This window comes from Natator depressus, chromosome 10 (assembly GCF_965152275.1).
Source record: "Natator depressus isolate rNatDep1 chromosome 10, rNatDep2.hap1, whole genome shotgun sequence".
Taxonomy (NCBI): Eukaryota; Metazoa; Chordata; order Testudines; family Cheloniidae; genus Natator; species Natator depressus.
This window is the reverse complement of record NC_134243.1, coordinates 75337579-75362137: the sequence shown is the minus strand read 5'-3', so window position 1 is coordinate 75362137 and position 24559 is coordinate 75337579. Positions and strand designations below refer to the sequence as shown.

The 24559-nt window shown below is 41.6% G+C and overlaps 1 protein-coding gene and 1 long non-coding RNA gene across 8 annotated transcripts in view; one reads left to right on the top strand and one right to left on the bottom strand.

The window, feature by feature from the left end:
- Nucleotides 1–13416, bottom strand: part of MEF2A (myocyte enhancer factor 2A) — a 155931-nt gene extending 142515 nt beyond the window's left edge. For 3 of the 7 annotated variants that reach the window (XM_074966534.1, XM_074966529.1, XM_074966535.1), the window contains exon 1: nucleotides 13040–13414. The gene's annotated coding sequence lies outside the window, so the exon portion shown is untranslated. Of the gene's footprint in view, nucleotides 1–11912; nucleotides 11977–12086; nucleotides 12156–13039 lie in introns of those variants that run through there. The other 4 variants (XM_074966530.1, XM_074966536.1, XM_074966533.1 and 1 more) reach the window with 4 other exon arrangements.
- Nucleotides 13225–23157, top strand: LOC141995374 (uncharacterized). The gene is made up of 3 exons (XR_012641314.1): nucleotides 13225–13806; nucleotides 22460–22566; nucleotides 23063–23157. It is a non-coding gene; the product is annotated as an uncharacterized LOC141995374 (long non-coding RNA).
- Nucleotides 23158–24559: the final 1402 nt, after the last annotated feature.

The following is a 24559-nucleotide window of genomic DNA, read 5'->3' as shown; positions in this document are numbered from 1 at the left end:
CATAGTTCCTACCTATCCTCCATCCTAACGTTATTCTGTAGGAAAACTGAGCTCAGAAGTAGGATTGAGCAATGTGACAGTTAGCCATATAATGTTTTTTCTGAACAGTAAATGCATTTGAGATTTCCTCATCTCTTTCTAAAAGATACCTTCACATAAACACGAGTTGATTACTAAAAATGTGAAGGGAGATGAACTTCTTCCCAAATTCCAACCAATTAATACTTCCTGAACTATAACTAGCATTTTTATTTGTTAAGGTACTACAATGGACAGCACCCTCTCTCGGAGACCAGTAGCAGCCAGTGACCGTAGATCCAATGTAAACATTTGACCAAGTGACTGCTTGCATCACACAAAGAGATTCAAGAGACTCTTTCACCAAAGAATGTGTATGCCCAATCTGGTGAAGTATATTCTAGTTCTCTCTGGAAATGCTGAAGTCATTTTTCTGTAGGTTTCTATGATGTATGATAAACTATCGGGCAAGAAAGTTGCTTTTCGTACCAGTCAAAAGGACAAAGATGAATAAAAATGTAGATTACATTTAATAAAAGTAGTATCTTGAGTCTAGTTTATAGCAGCTTCTCTCTTTCTCCCTTATATTTTAGCAAGGTACAACAGGAGAATATTGCCTTGAACGCTGTAAAAAAAAAAAATACAGAATTATTCTTGTAATTAAATGCTTGATATGTTCAGAGTAGTCTTTGTATGAAAGACAGAATTTCCTCTTCTAGAAGTAATGCTCCAACATCTAACAGTTCAGATTACGGTAAACCAATTATGCCAGTGAAGTCTCTCAAACTACACCTCTACCCCGATATAACGCAGCCAAAAAATCTTACCGTGTTTATAGGTGAAACCGCGTTATATCAAACTTGCTTTGGCCTCAAGCATTTCCGTTATTAATATGGAATTTGACACAAGAAGTTTTATTCTTGGTGTTGTTTTAGAAAGGGCGCATCTGATGTCATCCTTCACATCAAACCCGGGGGCGGGGCTCGCAGCCGCGCGTCCCTGTCGGGGTCGGGGCTCGCAGCCCGGGGGCGGGGCTCGCAGCCGCGCGTCCCTGTCGGGGCTCGCAGCCCTGAAGCTCCACACAGGAGTCGGGGCTTGCAGCCATGCATCGCGGTCGGGGCTCACAGCCCAGCACAGGGGTCGGGGCTCGCAACTTGCAGCCACGCGCTAGGGTCAGGGCTCACAACCCCCACATAACCGGGCTGTGACCCCTGAGGGGTCGTGACCCCAGTTTGAGAACCAATGTTGTAGATGAGACAGAAAACCATTTTTGCTTTACCGCGTTATATCCGAATACGTTATATCGGATCGCGTTATATCAGGGTAGAGGTTTATTAAGATCAAGCAGAAGAGACCATTAAGAATTAAAAACAGTGGAGAAAGGACAAGAGAAATGTGACCTCAACATCCCAACAAGGCCACTGAGATCACAAATTTAAAAGATTCTTCAACTGGTAGCAAGATAGTTTTATAGTTCAGACAGCGACTCCAGAATTACAGAAGTAAGAAAAACTGAATAGCCTACAAAACCAATCAAGAAGAAAGTATTGAGGAGAACCTATTCATTAACAGCTGTGCTTCCTCAGAAATCACTAAGAAAATTAGTCATTCAAACCTCAGTATTAATAAGACAATGCATCAAGAGCCACTGTAAGTCTTCGAGGATTGGCTATTGGATGTTATCTTCATGAATGCAATACTGGAGACCATAAAAGGAGACACAGGAAGTCTTCAGGGAAATGCAGATGCAAAGATTATTCCTTCGTCCACACAAGTCAATTTGCTGTGCAAAATGTGTTCTTGTAGTTTATATGATAATCTTCTCAGAGACAGATGAGATAAGCAAGATAAAATTGCTTAAAAAGCATCACATGAGAACAAACCATCATCTTCAGGCACACTGAAGTGTTCCCATAAAAAAAAAAATCATAACCAATATATATAAGTAATCTAAAGGCAAGGAGATACATTTTAAAGTTTGGCCAATAAAAGTTTATGAGAGAAGCTACAGAAAGTTGAATAATAAACTAAGGGCTAAAACAAAAAAACTGAGGAACATGGGTATGAATCTTACTGATTTTGCTGGGAAAAGTTTAAAGTCTTAATATTTTTGGGACATACTATTAATAGCAATAGCTGTTTCTCAGGATTTAAGAAGATCCTGCATGGCTAGACAGACATCAGGTGTTTTGGCTGTTTGATACAAATAATAATTTATTTCTTTTTGGAAGTGCATAAAATAAAATAAAATCCCTGCTCCCAGCTCCAAAACTACATATTACAGTGATAAACTTGGCATTCTGATGTGGGAGATGTAGCAGGTTGTAGGAAGCAGCCATTATAAGCCACTGAACTACTAGAATGCTGCAAGAACTACATAGGTGAGGGGAAATTTTCAATATGGACACTGCAGACTGTAGCAGGGTGGCCTTCCATAGTTGCTTCTTGTGGGCCACCATCTCTCCCCAGCAACCCCAAGCAGGGCACTGATAATGAATTTAAACAATAGTCCCAAAGGAAATATAAAATGGAAGGGTCTTCTGCCCTGCTTAGGCTACCCTTCCACCCAACTCTCTTGTAGAGCGCTTGACCCTCCAGACTTCCTCCCTGGAGACCACGCTCCAACCCAAGTACTGACCCTGAGGGGTTCCTCTCTGGATTCTCCCCCCCCCCCCTCCACACACACACACACACGCACGCTGGATTCTTATTCCCAGTCTACCTCCAGGCCATCTGCCTGGGGTTTGGCCCTGTCCAGAATCTACCACAGGTGCCTCCTTCTCTCCTGCCATCTTTTTCCTTCAGGGAGAATCACAGGAGGCAACACTCCTCATCAACTGAGCACTACCAGCCCGTTATGGAAGTCGCCTGACTTCTTCCCAGGTGGGTCTGATAATTGACCTAAGTAATTTGATCCCTAGATAACCAAAGTCAATTGGGGAGGGTAGCTGATCCATTACAGGACAGGCTGAGCCTGACTCTCCTTAAAGGAACAGCCAGCCTGTGACAGAGACTTAACACAGGGCACAAAAACTGCTAACAAATTCTCTCCTGTGGGAAGCATGTATATTTTATGTAATTAAATACATCTACTATTTCATTCACTTTGAACACATTCTCATAAACAAATAGATATGTTGTGGAAAACAAAACGCTGCCAATACACAACCAATTTAAATACTTTTGCCAACACTTCCCAGTTATTATGTTTAAACCTAACCAAACACAAACACACCAAAAGTAAGCTCAATTAATACTTAATTCGCTGTAATACGAGTATGAATCCAGTCTTCCTATATTTGTGATTTTACTTCACGATTTTTCACCATTTTGATCCAATTAACTGTGACACCTTTCTTCACAAGAAGATTTAAGAGTAGAAATCTGGCTCCTCAATTTTAAATGCTACAAGAGAAGGAGCAAATTCAACATGCTCAACCAATCACATTTAAACTTTTTGTTCCTATTATGCACTTAGCCTTTGACATTTTCATTTGGGACTAGACACATTAACTAAGTAAAGGAAGAGCACTATAGTGTCTCCAAACCACTTTTCAATACTGGACTTGTACGGTTAATGATATCAAGACAGATTTTTTTCTGGTGTCTGACAGCGGTCAGCTACTTGTAATGTGCCGAGTCCCTTTGATTCCTCCTCCAATTGCCCTTGTAAGTTTAATGCCTCTCTGTAGTGTCCCTGGCTAAACAAAATGTATGCCAGTTGTGAGCAATTTTGGGTTCTGTGCAGATACTAGGACAGTTGGACCTAAAATAAAGAAACACAATCTAAGGTATAGCACAACATTAATGCGAACTAGGTACCTTTTAAAGCATGCCAGCAGGATCTATATGGGGCAGTTAGAGTACTTTACAATTCACACCCCGCTCAAGCACTTTGGCACGCTGTGTAGACAAGCCCTACAAGTTCCATCAAGCATCATTAAGAAGCTGGAGCATTTTTCAGTTAGCTAACCTTGAGGCTGATGATAGCTTTGGAAGAATTTTTGAACTTCCAGAGTGAGCTTTATTCCACTTCTTTAGCAAGCATCATACTTCACATTTATAGACAGGAAGTAAAGTTTTCAAACGCACTAGAAGTCCCATTCTCAAAGGAAACATCAACACTTAGGTGCTTTTGAAAACTATACCCAGCATCTTCAATCACTTAAACACAATAATTTTTATATATAAAATCAATAGCATTAAGAGCGAGCTATATGCTTATGGAAATCATTGGATCATTTGCCATTTTTTACCAACCAAAATGGATTTTAGTTCAAGATAATTCTTTTGGTTTGTCCTTTAATCGTCTCCCTTTTTATTCATTTGCAGCATATAGTAACACAGACCTGCAACTTTAGGTCTTGAGGAGTATATCCATGGAAAAGTCCTTCAGTGATTTCCCATTTGCAGGATCACACTCAATGTACTATTCTTTCAATACAATAGTTTCAGTTGATGGAACATCTGATCTTGAAGAATCCAAATACATTGATTTATGCACATCTGAGCTGAGCACAAATGCTTTCTATTGCTACTTAACTCTTGACAATATTTACATTTTAACAAAAGAGGATTGTGTTATCATTACTTCGGTTGTAAGTAATGGAACCATTTCCCACCACTTCTTTCAACTTCTGGCATACTGAGTCAGATAAATTAATACACTGAAATTTGGTCATCACTACATACTAATCCTCCATTTGTAAGTTCACTGCTTCTATTCAGATCAATAGCTTTCACATTTACTAGTTAGAATGAGAACCAACCTCTCAAGAGTGAAAATTATGATTTAATAGCAACCTTTTATATGCAACCATGTTATCATATGCCTGGCACACAATCCAGAAGCTTTAAATTCTAATAAACCAAGCCCCCAAAATAGTTTGCAACTACATCCATACCCCTCGCCAACATCCAGTGACAGCTGATTTCACCTACAAGCCACATCCCTCTCAAATAATCAGAGATTTCACACATTCTCCTTTCCCTCTAAGCACCTATGCAGTTCTACTACTTGATTGCTCTCTAATAGGCATAACAAAAATATTGAAGTTTTCCATCACTTTCCTTTCAATTTGTTAAAATAGCTGAAGTCTTCATATTGAAATGAGCCTCAGGTTTCTCAGTTCAAAAACTTGTAAATATTCCAGCGAAATAGAAGTTCAAAAACTGACAGCATACTAGGTGGGGCTATCCATGGGAAGGGAGGGAAAGGGTAGTGTTGTGAAAACTTCAGAATTTAGTGTGTCTAACTTCAAAAGAAAAAAAAATTATGTATTCCAGGTCTCACTACACAGTTAAAACCAACTATGGTGAGTGGGGGTTTTCCACTGTGCTGTGAGAGACAGTCTTCCATCTCACTGGAGGCATTTACTGGCAAATACTGGTATAGTTTCTGCAGAATTTAGGCTGTATTTGAAGTTCCTAGCCCATATGAAAGCAAAGATAGCTTTCCAGCCATTAACCAAATAGAACACCAGTTCACTGCTGTCCTCTCCACTTTGCAAACAAACAGCAGCAGCAAAGCTATTCATAGCTTTACCAAAGAGAATACTGCAATTAACAAGACTCTGGTCAGTTTCACTGTAGATCAGAACCATATGAACAGGAGTGCATTAATAAAGTTTTGGTGAAGATGTAAGATGGCTGTTAGTTGTATGTATCCTGGGACAAGCACAACTAATCAGCCTCTCATCAAACCTGCCGATGCAGTTTCAAATTAAATATATATGTGTGAACAGCTCAGTTGTCCAAAACCAAGAATGCACTTTACGGTAAGTAGTTCTTCAGAACCTAGAAAATTTCTTTAACAAGGTTTCAAGTGCCTTTAAGTTTGAATTGAAAACGAAAGCATGCTGCTCTACAGTACTTAGGTTTTCCTACTATATTATCAACCTTTAACAAACACACATGAACAAAATAGGTATTTTTAGAGACTTATATTCTTGAACACAAAAGCATGAATGTGTTATTGAGGAGTTCCTTAGGACACAAGAAATATCTTCCATTCAACTCACCTAAGAAACAACATGAAAGAATGCACGTTAAATGGCTCAACTGGAAAAGTTCAAGATAAGAGCAATTATTTTTCTCAAAAACCATTGCAAGAGGATCAGGCAGTAGCTCACTCTCATAAAAAATGGGAGTTATCCATTACTTTATTTTCCACAGAATACATTGTAACTGGAGGAATAAGATTGCTACACTACACACTGGGAGTTTGTTTTGAACTGTTACTATATTTTGCTCATTCATGGGATACTGTATCAGGTACAGTTATATCTGAACAGCCACTTAAAATACACTTCGGTTGCTTTCCCCAAATAACACTGGCAATAAAGTAACACAGTTCAGGAAGTTAGAGAATTAACTTTGGAAAAAGCGTACTGTTACAATCAAGCAAGTTCCAAAAAATATCAAATACCACATTTTTTAAAAAACTTAACGGAAAAAGTCTAAAATATAAGTAGGTGTTTCAGCTACGCCACAGAACGGACTGACGCCTTTGGAGGCTTAATACATTCTGCATAAATATGGGAAATATTTTAAGCACAATTTCAGTTTAACTATACTTCAGCAACATTTTAGCTAGCCTATTCAAGTGTAAAAGTATAATTACGCAGGCCAAAAAAGAATTTGAAGAGCTGCTACCAAAAAACACAAAAACAAATAGCAAAAAAAATTAAGAACATCAGAAGCAGAAAGCCTGCCAAAAAATCAGTGGGGCCCCAGGACAATCAAAGTGCTAAAGGATCACTCAAGGAAGACAAGGGCATTGCAGAGATTCTAAATGAACTCTTTGCATTGATCTACACTGCTGAGGAGCTGAAGGAGTCTCCCACATCTGAGCCATTCTTTTTAGGGGACAAAAAAATCTGAGGAACTGTCCCAAATTGAGATGTCAACAGAGGAGGTTACAAATTAAATTCAAGTAAATTAAACAGTAATAAGTCACTAAGTCAGTAATAAAAACCAAATGGGATTCACCAAAGAGTTCTGAAGAAACTCAAATATGAAACTGCAGAACTACTTAACTGTAGTATGTAATCTATCATTTAAATCAACCTCTGTACCAAATGACTGGCAGATAGCTAATATGATGCTGATTTTTAAAAAAGGCTCCAAAGGTGATCTTGGCAATTACAGGCCAGTAAGCCTAACTTCACTACCAGGCAAACTGGTTGAAACTATAGTAAAGAACAGAATTATCAGATACATAGATGAACATGATATGTTGGGGAAGAGTCAACATGGCTTTTGTAAAGGGAAATTATGCCTCACCAATCTATTAAAAAATTCTTTGAGGGGGTAAAAAAAATCCAAACAAGTACGATCCAGTGGATATAATGTACCCAAACTTTCAGAAATCCTCTGACAAGATCCCTCACCAAAGGATTTAAGCAAAGTAAGCAGTCATGGGATAAGAGGGAAGGCCCTTGCACAAATCAGTTAAAAGACAGAAAATAATGGATGGGACCATTGGTGTTAAACGTATTAATAAATGATCTGGAAATGGGGAAGACAATGAGATGGCAAAGTTTCCAGATGATACAAAAATTACTCAAGATAGTGAAGCTCAAAGCAGACTGTGAAGAGTTACAAAGGAATCTAACAAAACTGGGTGACCGGGCAACAAAGTGACAGATGAACCTGAATGTTGATAAATGCAAAGTAATGCACATTGGAAAACATAATCCCAACTATACATAAGAAAATGATGGAGTCTAAATGAGCTGTTACTACTGAAAAAAGATCTTGGAGTCATTGTGGATAGTTCTTTGAATATGTCCACTCAATGTGCAGCGGCAGTCAGAAAAGCAAACAATGTTAGGTATCATTTGGAAAGGGATAGATAAAACAGAAAATATCATATTGTCATATAAGTATCATATAAATCCATGGTACAACCACACTTTGAATACTGCATGGAGTTCTGGTTGCCCCATCTCAAAAAAGATATATTAGAATTGGAAAAAGTACAGAGGAAGGCAGCAAAAATGATTAAGGGTATAGAACAGCTTCCATCTGAGGAGAGATTAAAAAGATTGGGACTGTTCAGCTTGGAAAAGAGACAACTAAGGAGGAATATTATAGAGGTCTATAAAATCATGACTCATGTGGAGAAAGCGAACAAGGAAATGTTATTTATCCCTTCACATAACAAGAACCAGAGGTCACCCAATGAAATTAATAGGCAGCAGGTTTAAAACAAACAAAAGAGGAAGTACTTATTCACATAGCACACCGCCCACCTGTGGAACTCATTGCCAGGTGACGTTGTAAAGGGCAAAACTATAACAGGGTTCAAAAAATAAAAGATAAGTTCCTGGAGGATAGGTTATGTGAATGGCTATTAGCCAAGATGGACAGGGACACAAACTCATGCTCTGGATGTCCCTACACATCTCACTGTTTGGTACCAGATGGCACGGGATGGATCACTGAATACATTTCTCTGTTCACTCTCTCTCTCTGAAGCATTTGGCACCAGCCACCATCAGAAGACAGGATACTGGGCTAGAAGGACCATTGGTTTGACCCTGTATGGCCATTTTTATGTTCTTAAATTTGTACTTCCATTAGCCCCTTCAGTACCATTTAACATATACTATAAAACCGGAAAGGAAGGAAGATGGAGAAGAACCTTGTGCACTTTTTCTGATTATTTGACCAAAGCCAAACTAGCCACTGAATGTACCTAATCTGAACAGAAGACAGCATGCAGCAAAATTCCCACGACTCAGCATGAGTGTAAATTCTAAAATATTTTATTCTCTCTCTTGATTTGTTTCATTCAGAGAAAACTACTACTACATATATGTAGGAACAAAAGGTCAACAACTTGTTTTGTAAAGATCATTCAACTGTATCTATAGAAGTTTAATTATACTAGTCCAAGTGCATACATACATCTACTTCCCCAAACAAAATACTAAGTACAGAGCATTAACCTTAACTTTGAATACTCTTGCTTTTGTAACTATCATGACCTATATGTTAAAAACTGTATTTAAATGTGCTGGTTGTATATTTTGCCTATTTGTTCCTATGCAATACGGCTGTCATTCTACGGAAGTCACACCAAAAGTGCTTTTTCCTCCACCCCAAGAACAGCTATAATTTCACTGTGACCTCAACACAAAGAAGCTGCATTTCCTCCCTCTGCCGCCACCACCACCACTGCACAAAAGAGTGAGAGAAGGAAATTTAAGCATTGTGCCCCCTCTTCAAAGAACGTTCCTGAGTTAACTCGGAACCACCATTTATTAAACACAGTTGATAACTGGTTCTTTAAAGAGCTGTAACATATTGGAACTACTCTAGTAACTAGGCTGTCGCACCCAAAATGAGCTAGGTGCATTCCAAACAAAAAACAACAAAACCATACATGACTTGTCAACTGCTAGCAAAAGTTTTTATAAAAAGTCTTACATTGTACAGTTTCTGTAAGAAATTAAAATATTCCTTAAAAAAACAAAACAAGTTTGTTTTCCTGATAAAATGGACACAAACATTTTACAACATGTACAGTTTTTCAATTTTAATGAAGGTGCATGTTTATCACCCAGGTGAAACACACAAGCTATACTGCACAGCACATACGACCGTTATGGGCTGGCAGGTATTTCATATTCTAGACACCGTAATAAATATTTATACCCTGTCTATAGCAGCAAAAAGATTAACTGTATTCCAGATTAGTTTAAATTAACATGGTTATGCAACAAACAGTATTACACTAAACTATTCTTACAATTGTTAGAGCATTCCCCAGTCCCTCCAGATATGTTTTATAATGCATGGCATGACTGGGACAAGGCAAGGTGGTATGGCATGATTCCTGACATTGTTTACACTGATTTACATGGCATTATTGGTTTGGAAGCTCCACTTAAGTTGTTAGTATCACCCTGTGTGTTGTGGGACTACCCAGGAATCCTGACTAACACTGTGGTACAGTAAACCCCGTAAAAGCTCTGAGGCTGTCACTAACTGGTTTAAGGTAAATCCTATGGAGAGACTAAGGATATGTCTCCATTTGACCTGAAAGGTGATATTCCCAGCTCAGGTAGATGTACCTGAGCAAGCTCAGCTTGACAGAACACCTAAAAATAGCAGTGTATCCACAGTGGCATGGGTGGAGGCATGGACTAGCCACCCAAGTATATACCCAGGGAGCCAGGCAGGACTGTACTTGGGACTCCTAGTGATCACCCATGCAGTTGGGCACACAATGCTATTTTTAGGTGCTAGCTTGAGCGGATCTAGCACAGGTACATCTATACAAGCTGGGAATCACACCTCCTAGCTCATAACACAGATGTAACCGAAGCCTGCACCATCATTGAAATAAGGTTTCTAAACAAGTTCTAAAACTTGTGCTGTCACAAACTGATTTTGCTACTTATAATATAATAAACATTATTTTCTTCAAAACTGTTTATTAGCTGCAAAATGGCCAAGGCCCTAGCAATCCCACGTCAATCCTATGAAACATTTCACCTAAAGCCTTCATTAGCATCACAGAATCATCAAAAAGTAGGACTGGAATGGACCTTGAGAGGTCATAAAGTGCAGTCCTCTGCTGTATTATTAGACCATCCCTGATGGCTCTTTGTCTAACCTGTTCTTAAAAACCTCCAGTGATGGAGATTCCACAACCTCTCTACATAATTTGCTCCAGTGCTTAAAATGTCCTTACAGTTAGGAAGTTAATGTCTAACCTAAATCATAATGAATCTATTTATTTCACCCCTTCCTTTCTAGACATAAGAAATGGTATTGTGTGATTACAGAGTTGTGAGGTTTAATGTTTGTAATCACTTTAAGACTCTTGGATGAAAGATTATATAGGAACAGGTGGGTAAATATTCATGAAGGTTTAAATACACATTTAAAGCATCCAAAGAAATAAAGCAAAAGCATGATTATATTAAAGACTTCTATGCTTCTATCGTAATTATATAGTTAGTGAATACTCTTGTCAGAAATGGAATAACAGAAGTCAGAAATGACCTGGATAATCTACTTTATCTCCCTGCAGGAGTGTTCTCTATATTAAGTTTTCCCTTTATTTTTGCCTTGTTATGCCCAATTCCATCCCATCCTCATACTAAACTATTCTTTTCCATTGTTGGTGATAACACCCTACAAATATTGATAGACTTATGCACTTGGTTAAATAGAGACTAAGGCGGGGTGAAAAGGCATATTTGGCTCTTTTATTCTTTCCATAAGTCACTTCCTTCTATCCCTCTGATCAGCATGCTGATTTCCTCTTAAATCCTAATTTGTAAGTCTTTCTACTAACCCTGAACTGAATACAAGACACTATTTCTCCAACTGGATAAAGTTAATATAATCCCTAAATATCACCCAAAAAAAATGGTTTTCTTACACCGCTTCCCTATTTAGAATTCAGTAATTTTGACAAAATATAGCATTTTTAAAATATTTATTCCACCAGATATTGTGCTATTTAATTACTAAAGAAATTCTGAAGTTGTGCATTACAAAAAGAAACACACACCTATAATATTTCTTAATTGGTACATTCTCTAGACAGTATAATTCTGTACATGTTATAGTGACTAAATAAAACTAGCAGAATTTTAACTGGGAAAATATCCACATTGCTCTCCCAGACAAAGAAGAAACAGGATTTTGTTGTTGGGTTTGGGGGTTTGTTTGTTTGATCTCTGTTTTTTGGAAGAGTTGCTAGCCATTAAGTTTTCCAACCTTGTATATCCTATTTAAAATCAGACTCATTAAAAAAAAAAATCACAGACTGCTTTCAAGATCATTGCTCTGCCACCTTCTGTAAAAGTTAAGCATCTGCCAAAATTTCATCAATGAAAAAATACGCACACTTAGATGACAAAACACCATACCTTCACTGCTACATATTCTGAACAGCTCCCTTTCCTTCACCACCTTCCTCACCAGCAGGCACATCTCAAGAGCAGATAAAATGTATTGGAAAGTTTAGTTTCATAAGCTAACCTCAGAAAAATCTCAGGGGACTTGCTATTATTCATTCAGAAAGAGTATGGTCTCCTTCCTACCTTTTTTCTTCACTTCTGGACAAAACTGATTAATACAACGCTGTTTGCACAGAGACAACTGTACTCACATCACTTCTTTCTCTGAACTATCACACACATGAACAAAAATGAGATCCGCCCCCCCCCCGCAAAATAATCAAAACATTTTCCTTCTTTCACTGTAGAACTGTCTGAACAACTCCTCTTTCAACCCCACCCCACCCCCACTTCCAAAAAATCCTCACTTCTCTGACAGCATCTGATACACTCTTCTTCTGGACAAAAACCGTCTCCCACCTTTATGCGGTGCTTTCTACCCAGTGGGGCTTCTACCCTTCCAGGTAACAAACGAGTAGGTCAAAAGGTGCCCCCCGCCCCCGCCTCGCCTTCCTACATCCCACAAGGGGAAGTTCGCCACTAGATAAATACAATTCGACGGCAGAGCTCCCTGACTGCCATCATGTACCCGCACCCACGCCCCTCCTCCCCTCTCTGACACCCAGCCCCCGAGCAGGCTGCACTGGCCTGCTCCATCTTCTCCGCAGGGCAGGAGGGACAGGAAGTTCCCGAAAGGCCCCTCAGTGAGAACAACTCGCCCACCCGTGCGGACCCCCCCGTCCCCCCCACTCGCTCTCTCTCTCTCTCTCTCACACACACACACACACGCTTTGGATTCCCGCTCCTCGCTCGCCAGCCACCCCCAGGACTCCCGCCCCAAATCGCCCCCCGCCCAAGGAGCACCCTCCCTCCTCTCCTCTCCCCTCCCCAGGATGTCTCCCCCCACACACTGAACCCATGACAGCGCCCCCTCCCCCAGCCGCGGGGCGGGCTGTCAGCGCGGGGTCCCTTCCTCCCCCGCGGCCGCGGGGCAACCTGCGTAACCCCGCGCCTCTGCCCTCAGCCTCTCCCGCTTACTCCCTCGTGCCCGCCAACCGCCCCTAGCCGCCAGCTCAGCCCCCCGCTCGCTCACTCACCCGTCCACCGCCCACTGCACCCCGCTACTGCCGTTGCCTCCTCCCCGCTGAGGCTCCTCGGGAGACACTGACACCGGCGCACGGATACCCGCTGGGCGCTATTTTGGGGAAAGAAGGCACAAGGCGGAGCCGGAACTACTTCTTCTGTCACTCTCGTCTCAGAACTCCCACAACGGCCTGTGGTGTCCTTCCGCGCCGCTCTCCTGACGGCTCCCGCTGGGATGCAGCCGGCCCCTCAGCAGGCAGGGAGATAGGGTATGGGGGAAGGCTTATAATCTATCCCAGGCAGAGGGGACTGACTGCGCCCTATCGACACGCCTAGCACCGCAGGATTATTTTGTTTGGGCATAGGGAGCGGCGGCGTGTACGATCTTTACACCCGACCCAATCCGAACAGAACCGGAAGCTGATAGGCAGCGGGACAGAGTGACTGAAAGAACAGTCCAATCAGAGACAGGAAGGGGGTCGGGAAGAGTAAAGTGCCACTCATCCGGAGAGCAGCTGGTGGGCTGGGACGCGGAGCTCTTGAATGACAGGACTAAACACCCAATCAAAGACAGAGAGAACGGCACGCACCAACCAATCAAAACTGAGCACTGTCGGCTTGCAAGGAGACCTTGTCGGTGGCTGGAGCCCTGATAGGGACACGCATGCGCACAAAGGACCCTTCGTCTTCTCTGTCGCTCTTACTTTAAAGCAAGTGACGCAGGTACGTGGGTCCGTCTCCCATGGAACAAGAGGCGCATGCGCAAGCAGCCCCCTCAGGGGTAGGTCTGTTCCCTTCTCTGCTTGGCCCCTTAGGCACGAGGGGAGGGGGGAGCCAGCTCTCTGATGCAGCCCCCCCGGCCACGCCTCCTTCCCCTCCTCAGAGCACCCCGACAACCCCTCTCCCATCCCACTGCCTCTTGGGTACCCCTCTGTCACACCCCTCACCCAGCTCTGTCCAATCACCGCCCCCTGGGCACTCCCTCATCTGACCACACCCCCACTAGGGCTGCCCACTTTCTACGGGCACAAAAACCAACACTCTTGCCCCGCAAAAACCAACACTCTTGCCCCGCCCCTCCTCCGAGGCCCTGCCCAGGCCCCGCCCCTTTTTCGAGGCCCAACCCCTGCTCACTCTATCCCCCCTCCCTCTGGCGCTCGCTCGCCCCACCCACCCTCACTCCCTCAGGGGCTGGGGCAGGGGAGGGGGGGGGCTCCAGCTGGGGGTGCAGATGAGGGGTTGGGGGTGCAGGAGGGTGCGCGAGGGTGGGATTGAGGGGTTATTTGAGCAGGGGGTTGGACTAGATGACCTCCTGAGGTCCCTTCCAACCCTGATATTCTATGATTCTATGTATTAGTACAGCTTCCAGGTTCGGAGGGGGATCAGGGCTGGGCCAGGGCGTTGGGGCTCCAGCCAGCACTTACCTCAAGCAGCTCCCAGCTGCAGTACGTCCCCTCCCAACTCCTACATGCAGCAGCTCTGTGCACTGCCCCAGCCCCAGGCGAGGCCCCCGCAACTCCCCTTGGCCGGGGTTCCCGGCCAAGGGGAGCTGCAGGGGCGGTGCTTGGGGCGGGGGCAGCATGTGGAGCCCCCTGGCTGCCCCTGTGCGTAGGAGGAACATGGCCCACGTCTGATCACACCCTGGGCCCAGCTCTGTCCAGTGACACTGCCTCCTGTACGCCCCCTTGTTAGGGTAACCCGAGGTCCTGTTACAGCCGCGACAGTCCCATTTTTAAACCCTATCCCAGCTGTCCTGGCTTTTTTCACAGAAGTGGGCATTTGTCCTGTTTGCTCTTTCCAACTGATCAAGTTGGCAAGAGCAAACAGGACAAATGGCCACTTTTGTCAAAAAGTAGTGCGCAAAGGAACATAAGGGGGGCACATGTCAATGCAAGACCTGCCCTGCATAGGAGGCAGGGCTCAAGGGAGCAGTGATGCCAGTGTCAGCCTCACTCAAGAGGTAGGCAGGGGTCGGGCTAGAGGCTCAGGCCAGCCCCGTGTGGGGGGATGAGCGGCTCAGGCCAGCCCCCCATGCGGGGGGAGGGGGCTCGGGCCAGCCCCACATGCTGTCCCTCCAGTTTACCCTTTCAGAAATATGGTCACCCCACCCCTTATCCAATCACAGTCCTCACCCTCACACAGCTCCTGTCCAAATCACACTGGCCCCTGCACGCTCCTATCCGCACTTAGGATGAATTTTGTCAAGGCCTGCTGACTTGAATACAACTAACTTATCTAAATATTGTTTAACCTCCTCTTTCCCTGTGCTGGGTCATGAAAGGCAGCATCATTCTGTACTAACTATAAATTTCCAAGAGGACTTCCACAGTTGACCCAAGAAGACAAATATATTGGGATAATCCAGTCCGAAAGGCATAAAGCTGTGAATGACGAAGGTGAAATCCACATCACAGAGTAAAAAGATTGCTACCTTGTAAGCCAAATGCAAATGGTAAAAAGGAACTTCTGGCCACTGCTTTCACTTGAGAATCCAAGAGTAGATAAGGACTCTAGGATCTGAAGTTTGCATTGTTTGATAAAGGGTAGGTAAACCAACCACAAAACAAATCAGCCAGCACCTCCCACACACACACACCTGAAGATACTTCATCCTACCACCAATGCCTCCTCATCTATTCTGCACTGAGTCTGAACCAGCTCCTGTTTAATCTATGTCCCAGTACCAGTCAGGAAAATAGGAGAAATTTCACCAAATAGGGCAGCCCCTATTCTTTCACTATCTTCCTAGGAGGAGTAATGGAACAAAACCCCACAGAACATCACATGAGAGTGCTCATAGGGCAAGTGAGTAATTATCCAACAGTACTCCTTCTGGGGTCACTCTTGAGAGGTAAGGAGAGAATCATCAAGATGCAATTCCATCTATCCAACATAGGATTTACAGGCAAGACAGAAAAATCATGGCCAGTGGATCAAAGACTACTGCTAGATCAAGAACCACCAGTGAAACAAAAAACCTCCCTTTTTTGACCAAGGTAACGAGTGCAATTTCTGTGCCATGTATACAAATATGATCAAAGGAATGGAAACTATGCAAGAGAACCATGAAGAGAGATCTGTATTTGCTGGGAACTTGTCCTAATTGTAAATAGATAACCTCAGAGATTATTGGTTGTGGATCTCAGTTAACATGGTTTTTCAGCAGTTATAATGGCAATAGAGCTTTTCCACCACTCTCTACTCCTAAGCATTTCCACTCAATCAGAACTCTTCAGGACTTCAGGGTCTGTCTAAGTCATCCTCCCTGATTTAATTGCCAACAGATTCTTATCTCACATTGTAGATCCATGAACCCAAAAGTAAACATTCTAGCCTGGGAATTACCTTTCCAACACCTTATGTCACCTCTAGAGCATATGTGGTGTTTTAAACAGCGGCTTTTTCACAGTGTGTTTCACACAAAAACTCTCAGTCTCTGGCTCTTAATTAATATACCTAATGGCATTTGTTTTATTTTTAAAAAAATAAAAAAACAGGAATTGTAAAGTCACAAATAAATTAGATGGTGTGTCGCTTTATGGGTATTTGTCAAATAATAAAAAAGCAATGTAGGATGTCCTAGAAGAGACTAAAAACAACATGTGTTCTAAAATCCACAGGCCAAATTTATTCTAGTGTAACTTCAACAAAGTTAATGAAGATAATTCACAAAAGGAAGACCACATTATCCCACTCAGGTACATAAGATCGCTTGTATAAGAATGCTGTAATGTGGGTGTATGGTACATTTGTCAGGTTGGAGTTACAGGAAAAAGTTCTCTTTCAAACATGGAATCACAGATATGTTGTTTTTAGTCAGCTGCTGTTTGGCCTCCTTTCATCAGGTATTAAATGTCGGAAATATTTGTATTGTCTACATCACGCACTGTGTGACTGACCTACATCCCAGCAAAGCTTGTGATATTTAATATGTTCTCAAAATGACAGAATATAGGTTTCTCTGGGATTCACACACTTCTGCTGGGACTTCTGCACCATTTTGCATGTTAACATGAATCAACAGCTGGGTTTAAGCGTGATCATATAAATAACAGCATCATGCTGCAAGCGAGCTTCTTGGAAAGTAAAGAAAAAAATACATTATTTAATGCACCCTGACATTTGCTTTTCCTCCCCTTATTGCTAAGCTGTATTTCTGTACACACCCCTCACAACAAATGCAAAGATGTTGACTTCTTCACATTGACATAACAAATGGTGCCTGAGCCTAAGAGAAGATGATATCCAGAGCAGTTTACCTCCCTTTAGCCACACAGCTGGCAAACTGTACACAGTAGGAAAAGGAGTCATAATGTAGATGGAAATTTCAGCTTCCAACAGGATTTCAGATCTACAACCTTTCAGATCTACAATCTTTATTTTCATGGTTGCTCTATGTAGTTTCAGAAACTTCCTGCTTTTGCAATATCTTTCCATTCATTAAACTTCAGCTTGCAATTAAACATTCTGACATAACATAGCTGAGATTCCTTGGCAACAACTTTAACCAGAGGTTTTCAAGAGTTTCCTTCAGACGGCTTTAAATTTTCATATCCTCATGAATGCTTGCCACCTTCTTTTAATAACTTGAAAAAATAAGCCTCTCTTAAGGAAGTTCATTGTTCCTATATTTTCCCAACACACATGTCCTGTTTTTAGAAATGTGGGATGCACATGTATATTTATAGAGACAGATACGTACATATGCGTATTATAACTTTACATCTTACACAGAACACTTGGTAGGCTAAGCAGTTCCAAAGAAAAATGGTTATTACAGTTTAATATTTTATCCACTAAACTACTTTTTTCTTTCCATAATATTGGATCATTTCTACATTTTTCAAAAATTCATATTTACTGCATCATTCAGACACTGCAGCCTTTCATCTAATATTATATACTGGTTAAAATATGTGTACTGCTGTAAAAATAAATGCAACAGTAAACTCTCTGTTTTTTAAATTAATTAATTTTTTTAAGCAGTACCAGCAGCAGCAGCTTGTCCTTCCTCCAAACTGGTAGAAATTTCATTTGAATTTTTAAGATGCTTCGATACAATTTACCATTTAGAAACCTATATAAATGCATTTTGCAGTTACTTGTAATTTGAATTTTAAATAAGATAAGCAAGGGTTCTCTATGCTAAAACTGAACTCTGAGTCGCTTAATCTGAAACAAACTCTTAAAGGGACACTGTCAGTTTAAGAATTGTGCTTCTGTCTAGGTTATAAAATTACTAAATTTGAGAGGTTAGAGAAAGAATATCCTTTTTGCCAGTTGTTTAACTTCTATATTTGACAGCACTGTCTGTATAAAGTCAGTTTGGCTGGTTCCGTGTATAGAGGCTGTTTTCCCTATTTGGAAACAATAGGAAAATGTGGTTTCAAAGTCACAAAAACACATGGAAGGATGCGCTGTACCTGAAACGTCAAGTTGATGGTGTTCCTTTAAGCAACAAACCACTCACGGCACCCTTGAAAATGAGATGACTTGGATCCTGCAAGGTGCACAGCATCCTCAGCAGTTTTGCTGGTTAGTCCTGTATATCCTTGACATATTTTTATATAGTCCCAAGCCATGCAGTGTGGATCAGAATCCAAATTCTCCAGAGTTCAAATGTTTTTGGATACTTGGTTTTCATTTAGCCTCATGACAGTCCCAGTTTAACTCTGTTTTCCATTCCAGCCAGGCAGGAGCAAACTCCTGCTTAAAATCTCCCATAGGGTAGAGTAATAAAGCTGGGCTGGAGTTATCCAGTGGAAAATCTGAGGTGTTTGTTGGGTTTTTTTTTTTTATCTTATTTTAAAGAAAGACACAATCTCAGTTCAACCTTAGGTCCCAGAATGTTGGACCTCATGGCTTATCTGCACGATGAAATCCTGGCCTCAAGGAAGACAATGCAAAAACTCTCATTAATCTCAGTGGAGCCAAGATTTCACCCAGAGTTGCACCAGTTTATTTTAAAGTGTGATTTTTAAACTAATTTAGTTTAATTGATGCAAAAGGCTCAGCTGTTTTAAACCAGATTTAAACTAGCATAGGAATGTCCACACACCCCATTACACTTGTTTAATTAAATCAGTTTGAAGTCCCATCTTTAATTAAACCAGTATAACTGTGTGCATAGACCAGGGTCCTATTTTGGTTTCTTTTAAATCAGTTAGGAGCAGATTTAAATAAAACTGAAATATACCACTCAGTCCAGAACGAGAGTGCAACACAGGAGTTTGCACTGGCTAAACTAAACTGGTGCAAGTGCGTGTGTAGACATAGGCTTAGTCTGTCTGTGTAGTCTTAGCCTGCGTAGACATAGACATAGGCTTAGTCTAACAAATAAAACCACTTTAAATTAGCGGCAAGAAACAAAAATCAGTTGCCCAACTGCTGTACACTGCCTAGGGCACGTGCACTCACTTCAAACAACAAACACAATTTGAGAAATGGGCAAGGACAATGGGCCAAATTCTCAATGATGCCTCTGCAAACTCATCAGAGTTTCTAACAGAACCTCCTGGGTTCTTCCAGTAGAATTTGTGTCAATCAATCACATTAAGCTCTTCAGGCAATGAACTGTGTATTCTCCTGTATTTTGTACAGCGCTGAGCACACTGGGTAGCACTGAACATATAATTACTAAATATATAATAATGCTAACGTGGCCCTGGGTTAGAACACCGACTGTGAGCAAACATGAAACAGACTAGTCTATGTGCATTCCTCTAACTGAGGGAGAAGTAGTATGTAAATAAAAACACAGCTATTGAAAGAGTAAATTGGGGTTTTAAAACTGTTTTAATAATCTAAAGAATCATCAGTAACTTGATCTGAGAGAATAATCCCTAACGGAGAACATCAGCAAATAGATCATGAATTTCTTGAACCGATTAATCACTCATAATTGTTCAGTAACAGTTTAAGGATTTTGTCTACCTCTATTTGAAATTTGGGGTGTGTTGCTTAGTAGTGGTTAGTCACAAGGGGCCACACCCCTGAGCGACTTGGTTATACCAACCTTGCCCCTCCCCCCCCCCCACTCCCCACCCTGGTGCAGACAGCGTTATGTCAATGGGCAGGCTTCTCCCATTGACATAGCGACCATCTCTCAGGGAGGTGGAGTACCTACGCCAATGGAAGAAGCTCTCCTGTTGGAGTATGTAGCGTCTTCACTAAGCACTACAGCAGTGCCGCTGCAGCAGTGTAAGTGTAGACAAGCTCTGACGTGCTTAACAGAGCAAAACTGTCTTTGAAGGTAATGGGAGATTTGCTCAAATAAAGCCTATGGAATTTGACCCCTGGTTTTTACTCGCTGCATAGATGAGGATAATGCTTTAAGAAGTTGTCTGTTCAGAATGGTCATGGAAAGTTATTATTTAATATTGTGGTAGCACTTAAGACCCTAGCCATGGAGCAGGACGCCATTGTTATAGGGGCTGTACAAACACAGAACAAAAAGACTGTTCCTGCCCCAAACAGCTTACAGTCCAAAATCTGTGGGGAAAAATAATCTCGTGGTCCCTCTCCCAGCACACTCCCAAAATGCCCTGCTGTACCAACCAGTTCTGAACACACAAGGAGCTCACTTTGGCAGAATGGAGGAGATATAGCTGCCTCCCTGTGCTCTCCTTCTGTCCATCATCAGGGCTGAAGGGTACAACAAATATTCTGTAGCATGGAGGGCTTTTTAAGTGCCCTCTGCCAAGGGATGAATTTTACCCACTCTGACTTTCTGTATCTGAACAGGATTCTATGCAATATGGTATAATTCATCATCCACAAGAAGTCACACACTTGGAATACTAGAAGTGTGTTATTAGGAGAGTTGAGTGTAGGAGGGAAAGCTGCTTGCAGTGCTAACTCCAGATTACAATTTCATCAGTGTCATTATCTGGAAAATATTTGCAGTGATGTGTTTGTGCATCTCAGAGTGGAATCTGGCCCATTGCATTTGCAGAAGTATTAGTGATTTCTTTAACGACCCTTGCAAGCCCTCTGTCTATGCCAAAACGGAAACGTTAGTATCTGAGGGCTTACTGCTAAATAGGCACTGCTGCAGTCGAGATAGTGGTGTCGATTTAGCGGGTCTGGTGAAGACAAGCTAAGTCGATGGCAGAGCACTCTCCCGTTGATGTCTGTATGCCACCTCCTCAAGAGGCAGAAGGTAAATCAGCTGGAGAGCATCTCCCATCGAAATAGCCTGGTGTAGACTTTGCTGTAAATCAACCTAAATTCAGTTACATAATTTACATAACCAAAACCAAAGTAGCGTAACTTAGGTCGACTTACAGCATTAGTGTAGACCAGCCCAAAGAGAGAGAAACCTTGAAAACAGCTAAGAGTGAGGTGCTCCATCTGAATCGAGTGATTTCTGCAAATACATGAGACTAAACTAGCGCCGCCAATCATCACGGCTGCCTCTCTGTGACAACAAATATCTGAAGTATTGGAGCTTGAAGTTATTTATTTTTATCATACAGAACTAAACTGTAAACCACTGCTCTTGGAAACATGTTTTTCAACTACCCCTTAACTAGACTATATTTGCACCCTTTAAAGCAAAATAAATGTTATGCATTTAGCCTTACTGTTAACCTTAACACTCTGCTATTACAGTCAATGTTTGTACAGCCTCTGGTACTGAACTACTCATATGAGCCAAATTCTTTGCAGGAATTTTTGAGGTAAGATGATCTAAACCACATCTTTTGTTAATTCAAGATCAAACGGCATATGCTTTACACATATCGTGCAGTCAGCAAGAGCATGTGGATTTCAGAAAACATTTTAAAATCAGGTTTTTCAAGTCACCAGTTGAATGAACCAAGTGATTCCCTGAAAGGGTTATCATTTAAAGAAGTAAAGGACCAAACTCAATACTAGTGTAAGTTACAGATAAGGTAGGAGTAGGCATAATGTGCATGTCAGAAGGGCCAGAGAGAGGACGGTATCAGGAAAAGCACCTAGCAATAGTATGTAAAACAAAACAGATTCCACACCTACTTTTCCTTATATTCTACCATAAGTTGCCTTCTGTGCTACACCACTTTTCTTCTCCCTTAGGTGTATATGATATACTAGAGCTACCCATCTAGGGCCAGATCCTGATCTTTTACCCTGGTGTAAATTTGGAGTGACTCCACTGACTGGTGAAACAGAGTAGAATCTGGTTGCCCCTGATTGCCAAGTGGATACAAGTTATATTGTTTTAACACCCACCTATTTATCATCAAGGTATGCCAGACCTGTAATTCATATCATTCAGTTGTGGTGCATGAAGCGAAGTAACTGTTCTTACTCCGTTTCTGCGTACTGCAGCTTTATATGTGTGGAGGAAAGTCTCTTTCTCTGGTGTGTTATGAGGCAGTTCCAAAATGAGACACACACTGTGCTCTCTCCTGTAGATTTTGTTCTTTCTTCTGTTGTTTTCCTTTTAGCTTGCGGCTGAGAGTACACGCTGCCCTTTGTGCATGGAAAACATAAGCAATGGCATGGCTGAGTCTGTCCCCAAGATTTCCACAGGAGCTGCTGCCATTTTCAGCAGGTCTGAATATACGGCCCATTGATTTACTTGTGTCTTTATCAGAACTAAAAGTGATTCCCTTCATTCCTCACTCTCTTGGTTCATTAATTGCTTCGCATTACTAACACAAACAGCACATTTCAAAATGCATTTCTCTCCTGGGCTCTGTTTACTTGTTATTGTAGTTTAGTGTCATTTGAAATGCTGGGTGATAGCTTACTGTGCCCTAGATAGTGGCGTTCCCAAATATGATTTATCATATCTGAAGGATAGTACAGTTACATCTGTAGTAAAATGAAGAAAAGTCATGGGGGAAAAGGGAGTTGAAACAGTTCTGGCTGTAAGGGGGATTGTGGTATTTGACATTTAAAGGTTCCTGTGCAAGATGTAATTTCCAGCTGAATAGTTCAGGCACTTATCCAGCTTTCACTTTGGCCCCAACTGTGTGCTAAGTGCAAACGAAATCTCTCTGAAAAGCTAATGACAATCTGACTTGATGTGGCTGTTTTGTTTTCAGCAAAAGAAAAAAAAAGTAAAGAAGAGAATTGTTCACGTGAAGTGTGTGTGAATATTCTGCACAGGCCACTCAGAAGTAAACACAAGTACCAGAGAACAGCACACTTGGTTCTGACAGCTTGCAAATAAAGTTTTATTGTATAGTATTGCCACTTTTGAGTTGATGTTTGTAGTGTCTCGTACTGAATTATTCACACAATCTAAATCCTTTTCAGTAATTTGAGGTAGGTCAATTAATAGCACAGATTTTGTCAATTTAAGATCATACCATTTATAGATATCACACCTAAGCAGCAGCATGTGGATTTTAGCTTTTTTTTTTTTTTTTAAATCAACATCTTTTCTGATCACTAGTTTAATTAATCAAACATTTTCTTTAGAAAGTGATTCATTAGTTCTATCAGCGAAAAGTCAACAGTGGTGTAAGCTACAAGTTGTGGGTGAAATCCTGTCTTGGTTGAGGTGTATGGGAGTCTCACCATTCACTTCAGATGGGCCAGGATTTCACCCCAGGTATTCAAGCTCTGTTTAACCAAAACTCGCTCCTGTTCAGACTGCAGTTGTGTCCTCCATACGTGAGTCGCATTCTCAGGCACTCTCACAGTGAGCTAGAATGTTTAAAAACCAGGGATCTGGATATGAGACCTTGCATTCCATGCACAGCATGTCTCAGGCACATAAATATAAAGCTCCTGCTTCATTTTGGAAAGATTTAACATTAAAGAATAGTACACAAGAGAAGCTTCTCAGGTGAAGCAATCTGGAAAATTAAGAGCATCAGAAATGTTAGGAGCAAGAATGGACTGACTTCTCTTTTGAGTTAGCAGTGGGACTGTCAAATATTTTTCTCACATACCTATATCTTCTGACCTCAGAGTCTAATGGTAGCAATGCAGAGTCATCTCCCACTTCCACAGAACTTCAAAGTGACAACCAAGCTGGAACTCAATTTCTTCTGCTCCGAGCCACAGGTCTCTGCCACCCAAAATAAATGAGAATCTCCTTTAGCTCCTGGTGTCATAGGCCATGTCACCCAGAGTTGAGCAGTTTTGAATCCATCCACAGAAGCCTAAAGTAGTGCACACACACGTTAGCTAGCTCATTGCAATCTCTCAATGTCTTTTCTAATGTCTATGGACCTTTCATTCTGATCAGTGTTGCAAAGTATGCCAAGTTAGCCCTAAAAGTCAGCTATTTGTGTCTCTGGATGCTCCATAAGCCAATACGGCATACACATGTAAACACCTTAGACTTCTCTACAGGAAGATCATCATTTTGCACCCTTTGCAGACGACAACCTTCTGTTATTATTTCCCAAATCCCTCAGACTCTCAGTCCTCTTTCAACTCTATCCCCTTATAAAGTTGTAAAGAGAAAGAAACATGGCAGCAGTAACTTGCAGTACAAAGTGTCAGTCACTGAACTCCCACTTTCTGATCATACAGTCAGGAGCAGCGGTACGCTGTAGTTAGTGTGTGCTATCAAGGTTCACCTACAG